A 6611-nucleotide genomic window follows, 5' to 3' on the forward strand; every position below is an offset into this window, starting at 1 on the left:
CAGTCCATCTGTGCTGACTCTCTTGGCTAAGCTATGGAGCTATGGTTATGGCTGGGCGGAGAAAGAAGAGCTCCCATGGCCAGATTTGGAGAACGTGTTAACAAAATAGCACACTCTTATCCTCGGAGAGTGGGGCCTTTGTTGTGTGTGTGTGTGAGAGAGAGAGAGAGAGATTGAGAGAGAGAGAGAGTGAGAGAGTGGCTAAAAGACCCTGCCTTTTTTTTTTTTTTGGAGGAAGATTTACCCTGAGCTAACATCTGCCGCCAATCCTCCTCTTTTTGCTGAGGAAGACTGGCCCTGAGCTAACATCTATGCCCATCTTCCTCTACTTTATATATGGGACGCCTACCACAGCATGGCTTGCCAAGCAGTGCCTGTCTGCACGCGGCATCCGAACTGGTGAACCCCGGGCAGCCGAAGCAGAACGTGCAAATTTAACCACTGCGCCACCGGGCTAGCCCCAGACCCTGCCTTTTAAATAAAATAGATCTAGGTTAGCATCCTGGATCTTCCCTTTTTCTTTTTGGCTGTGTGGCCCACCGTCTCTGAGCCTCAGATGTTTTATCCGTAAAATGAACTAGGGGAGTCTGCTGGGAGGCTCTGGGAAAGATGCACTTTCTGATCAAAGTAACAAGGGCTTCGAGGAAATCCCCTTCTCCTGGAGTTCTCTAACAGGGATAACGAGCCTCCTAAGGTTGCAATCACAGAGGCAAGTTGCTGGGTAAGGAACATCATACCTAGCGAGACTCAGGAGAGGCGATGGAGGGCAAGGTTGTGGTTGGGATCACACGAATTAATACACAAGTACTTAGAACAGTGCCTGACACAGAGGAAACACGAAATACATCCCAGCTGCTGTCTCACGTTTCTGAGCCTTAGTGGGACAGTCTTTATGAGCTGATCTTGGTGGGGTGATACTGGGTGAACTCACCTATCCCTGGACTTGCAACGCATTCCTGGCAGCCTGGATTCTGCTTTGTAGTTTTCATCATTACTCTGATCAAATAGTTGATGTGCATCGTGGTGTCTGTCTCCCCCACTAGACTATAAACTCCGTGAGGCCAGGGATTTCAAGGGTTTGTTCAGCCCGGCGTGCCTCACCCAGGGACTGGCACAGAATAAATGCTCAGTAAGCATTTGTTGGATGAGTGGTTTGAGGGAGGTTTTAAGAAACAGCCAGGGGCCGGCCCAGTGGCGCAGCGGTTAAGTTTGCACGTTCCACTTCTCAGCGGCCCAGGTTCGCCGGTTCGGATCCCGGGTGCAGACATGGCACCGCTTGGCATGCCATGCTGTGGTAGGCGTCCCACGTATAAAGTAGAGGAAGATGGGCACGATGTTAGCTCAGGGACAGGCTTCCTCGGCAAAAAGAAGAGGACTGGCAGTAGTTAGCTCAGGGCTAATCTTCCTCAAAAAAAAAAAAACAAAAAAAGAAAGAAACAGCCATATGACAATGGTCAACAATGTCCTCCAGATCCATGCTCTTCCCTTCCTCTCTGCCATGCTCATTGGGTTGGCTTTTGGTTTTTGATATGCCCCATTACAGACAGCAGAAGGCATCATGTCTGCATGTAAGTGTCTGAAGCTGGAAGCGGTTTTCCTCAAAGCACTTGTTTCTTTTATCGAAAAGCAAAATTTTCCTGGAAACCTCCTAGCAGTCTTCCTCAGTTCAAGGAAAGCTGGGAAGTCAAGTAGCTAGAGGAAAGAAATGGAAAAGCCAGCCTAGACCAACCAGGTTCTTTTCCTGGGTCTGGCACAACGCTGCTCCAAACAAAATTGGGGTTCTCTTATGAGTTTCTCAACTTCGGCACTAATGATATATCGGCTTGGATAATTCTTTGTTGTAGGGGGCCTGTCCTGTGCATTGTAGGATGTTTAGCAGCTTTCCTGGCTTTGACTGACTAGGTGCACAACTCTCCATCAGTTGTGCCAACCAAGAATGTCTCCAGATTTTTCCAAATGTGCCCTGAGCACTACTGTTTTTTAAAGAAGCAGGAACAGCTGCTGGATAACGTCTGCTACAATTGAATATACTGTGACTCTTGTATTGTAGTATTTGCTTTGGGTGCGGGGATCTAGCTCAGCACCAAATTTGGGGCTGCCCTTAGCAACTGTGAGGATAAGATGCTATGGTGTGCATGTCCATGTGCTAACCTGACTCCTGGCTTTATTTTCTTACCCTTGTTTTCCTTTCAACAAGCTTCTCTGGATTATTTATTTTGGTTCTTTGGGAGTTTGTTATTTTTATAAGCATCACAAATCTCTTTGAGGGCCAGGTCTGTATTTGTCTGACTCTTCTTGTTATACTCCAGGCTACCACAGGACCTGGCCCCATGTAGACTTTGATGGAAGTTTATTTAATGAATGAGTAAATGGGAAGATGGATGGATGAATGAATGAATGGATATCTCGGTGGGTGGATAGGTAGATAGTTTGATGAATGGATGTGATGGGTTTGTGGGTAGATGGATGAATGGATAGGAATGGAATGGAATCAATGGAAAGAGAGATGGATTGATGGGACAAATGGATGAAGGAGTAACTGAGAAGATGGGTAGGTGAGTGGATGGGTGGATGGATTAATGAATAGATGTGATGGGTGGATGGGTGGGTATGGTGGGTGGATGGATAAGTAGATGTATGGAATGGATAGAGAGACATGTGGATGGATGTCATAAGTGGATGAATAAGTAACTGGATAGATGAGTGGATGGATGGATGGATGGATGAATGAGGTGATGAGTGGGTGGGTAGATGAAAAGATGGATGGATGGATGGATGGATGGATGGATGGATGGATGGATGAGACGGGTTGGGCTGGGCTAGGATAGCAGTACCTGCAGGTGCTCAGGACAAGTAAGGAGGCAAGGAATGATTGGTCACTGGTCAACAACCCTCCATCAGAGCAGTTATCTGTTGCTAAGTGCCAGATGAACCTAGTTTTCTCTGGGTACATAGGCCTAGTTCCTTCGACCAGTGGCATCAGCCTCAGGCCAGAGCAGAGGCTGTTGGCAGAAGCAGTTTGGTTAAGTGGCTCTCCCACTTAAAGCTGTGCGATGGTGGGCACTTGGCTTCAGCTTTCTAATCCTCAATTTCTTCATGTATCAAATAAACCTTGGCTGATGTGAGGATTCCATGAGCTAATGAAGGAGAAAAGGTATCATAAAGTGCTTTGTCTCCCTGAAGGGTTGATGGGCCTAAAGTTGCGTCGGAGCCCAGATGCTGGCCAGCTATGGGACTATGTCGGATATCAGGCATGACTGTTCCTACCCTTCATTCCCAAAACATAGTCTCCCCCACCCTTTTCCCCTTTCTCCTCCATCCACATCATCTTCCCATCCCACCTCAATTCTATTTCAGCGCCTATGGTTCAATGGTTCACAAACCTGGCTGCATATGGGAAACTTTCTTAAATTGACATATTTTGGGGCCCCACCCCAGACCAGGTGAATCAGAATCTCCTGAGCTGTGTTCCAAGAAGCTTCAATTTTTCGTTAAGTTCCTTATGTGATTTTGGGGATCCACGTCAGCTGAAGCACAGAACCATTGCCTTATCTTGTCCCATTTTATAGAGGGAGGATACGGATACCCGGCATGCATCCTGCCTCCACCTGGAAGTCTCCTGCATTCATTAATTCCTTGTTGGCTTCTTCATTACTTCAACAAACGACTACAGGGGGCTTATGGTACACAAGGCATTCTACTAGGCACTGGGGGAATGTGGGAGAATAAAACTTGGCTTCAGATCTTGGAGAGCGCCCGATCTGCTGGGGAAGATGGACAAACCAGCAATAATCAAAGACAGAGAGCCACAATATGAGCAGATAGGGCACTATGGGAACACAAAGGACTTGGGAGGAGGGAAGGGGGTCAGGGACCTCTTGACCCTGGAGGAGTGGACTGATATCCAAGCTGAAACCTGAGAGTTTAGCAGGAGTCAGCCGGGAGAGGTGAGGGAGGGGAAACAGCATATGCAAAGGCCCAGAGCCTAGCCATAAACTGCACTGATTTTACTTAACGTTCGATTGCAGTTAACTCCATCCTTTATTGAAAGTTATCTTGGGACTTTTCTCATTGTTGCATGAATGATTTATTTTGTTCCTAAAAAGATTATGCGGTGCTGAAGTGGAAGAACTGTGCCTTCCATATTTCCTGACTCACACGCCTCTAGCACAAGGGTGGGCCTGGGAAGAGGAACGAAATTTGTTTCCATATAAGCTGCTTCTGTGTAATGGGTAGGATGCTGGCTACTTTATGTTTTCTCCCTTTTAACCCTTACGACAACCCATCAAGCTGGGAAGTACTATCACCAGTTTATAAACGGGGAAATTGAGATTCAGAGTTGTTGAGTAAGTTTCCCTGCATCACACAGCAAATGAATGATGAAAATTTAGTCTGTCTGACCAATCTTCACTTTTTTTAGCTACACTTGTTACCCCTTATTACAGCATCTGAGGGGCTGTATAATTTTGTGGTTAGCAGATTAGACTCTGGAGTCAGACTGCCTGGGCTCAAATTGCTACCTACTAGCTGTGTAAATTATTTAATTTTCTGTGCCTCAGTTTCTTTATCTGCCAAATAGGGTGATAATAATAGCGTCTACCTCGTAGGGTTGTGAGAATTAAGTGAGGTCAGTATCTGTAAAGTGCTACCTATCTGGCACATAGAAAGTGCTATGTAAGTTGTAACTATTGCTATTCTAGTATATCTAAATTTCAGCTGTTGTCGTTACTATCGTACCTGTAGAGTGTGCGCCTACTATGTAAAAGGGACTGCATGCTTACTAAGGGCTAGGCATGTTTTAGCTGTTGTGGAACAAACAGAAATGAACGAAGGATAGGTAACCGGTTGTTCCAGGATGCAACTGTCTGGCTGGAGAGTCAGGACAAAGCTTAGTCCCAAGCCTTCAGACGCCCTCTGACCCCTGGGGTCTGTTCTCTGGGACCTGGTTCGAGAGTCTGGGCCTGCGTGGAGCAAATGGGAGCCATGGAACTGGAAGGAACAGACCTGCCCTGGCCACAGACCTGGAAAATGGCTCTGGCCCTGGGTGGCCGTTGTGACTCATTCAAGTGCTTCTCCAGCTGGCTCTCCGCCTCCTCTTCTGAGAAACGGAGGCATGACCCTGGCTCAGCAGTCATCACACGATATTCACTGGCGCCCTAGGAGTCAGGAAAGAGGCCCGGGGTTCACTTTGAGGCCAATGGGGGGAGTTCGGGTAGACCAGGCTCTTAGCCTCCCCCACCCCACAACTTCTGGTTCAACCGGAGAAGCTGCATTTTGACTTTTTATTTTATTTTTATTATTATTTTTTCTTCTTCTCCCCAAAGCCCCCCAGTACATAGTTGTATATTCTAGTTGTCAGTCCTTTTGGGTCTGCTATGTGGGACGCCGCCTCAGCATGGCTTGATGAGCGGTGCCATGTCCACGCCCAGGATCCAAACCGGTGAAACCCTGGGCCACTGAAGCGAAGCATGTGAACTTAACCACTCGGCCACCGGGCTGGCCCCTCCATTTTGACTTTTAAATGAAACATTTAATGAAAGGACTCTACTGTTCAAAAAATGTCTGGAGAACCAGAGGACCAGACCAGCATGTTTCAAACTTCAATCTTAACCCATTGATGGGTCACACAATTTATTGGGTTGTATAAGTCAGGGCAATGCTGGCTGATGCAACAAACGAGCCCAAACTGTAGCTTAGAAGTTTCTTTACCTCTGTCACATAGTCATCCAGGGGCCCCAGAAGTGGCCCTGGTCCAGGGCGACATTTATCATTTCCACTCATATTCCATTGGTGAGAACTAGTCATATGGCCCTGGCCAAAAGCAAAGGAGTCTGGGATATGTGGTCCCTAGTGAAGCAGCTATTTTCCAGGAATAATTCTAAACTATGGAAGGCAGAGCATGAATCTGTTGCTACACAGTTGACCACCTCTGCCATGGGTCATGTACACACACACACACACACACAGAGTCAAATACGTATAGCAAATATGAATACACGATTTTTTACATCAAATATTTCAATAAAAAGTGCACAGATAGATACACAGATAGCAACAAAGCGAACGTGACAGAAAGTTACCAACTGGTGAATCTAGATGAAAGGTGTGTCGCTGCTCACGGTACTGTTCATTCAACTTTAGTAAGTTTGAAATTTTTCAAAGCAAAATGCAATTCTTAAAATTTGCTAGACTTATGAATAGAATAAAATAAGATATAAATAGAATAAAATTTAATTTAAGCTTAAGGGTTTTGAATTGTAACTTTCATATAGGGGTTAGCAAGCTTTTCCTGTGAAAAGCCAGATAGTAAATATTTTAGGCTTTGCAGGCCAGATGCGATCTGTGGCAACCGCTCAGCTCTGCTCTTGTAGCACAAAAGCAGCCACAGACAATGAATACATGAAGGAGTGTGGCTGTGTTTCGATAAAACTTTATTTACAAAAATAGGCAGTGGGCCAGATTCGGCCCAGAGTTGTAGTTGTCTGCTTTAATATATTGCATGTTATTTTTTAAAAGCCTTTGAAGCACATAATTTTGGTTTTAAGCAGATATATTATTTCTAGAGTACAATTCAATAGTCTTCATTAGAAATTATGGATTGGCAGCGTCCA

This window comes from Equus quagga, chromosome 12 (assembly GCF_021613505.1).
Source record: "Equus quagga isolate Etosha38 chromosome 12, UCLA_HA_Equagga_1.0, whole genome shotgun sequence".
NCBI classification, from domain to species: Eukaryota; Metazoa; Chordata; class Mammalia; order Perissodactyla; family Equidae; genus Equus; species Equus quagga.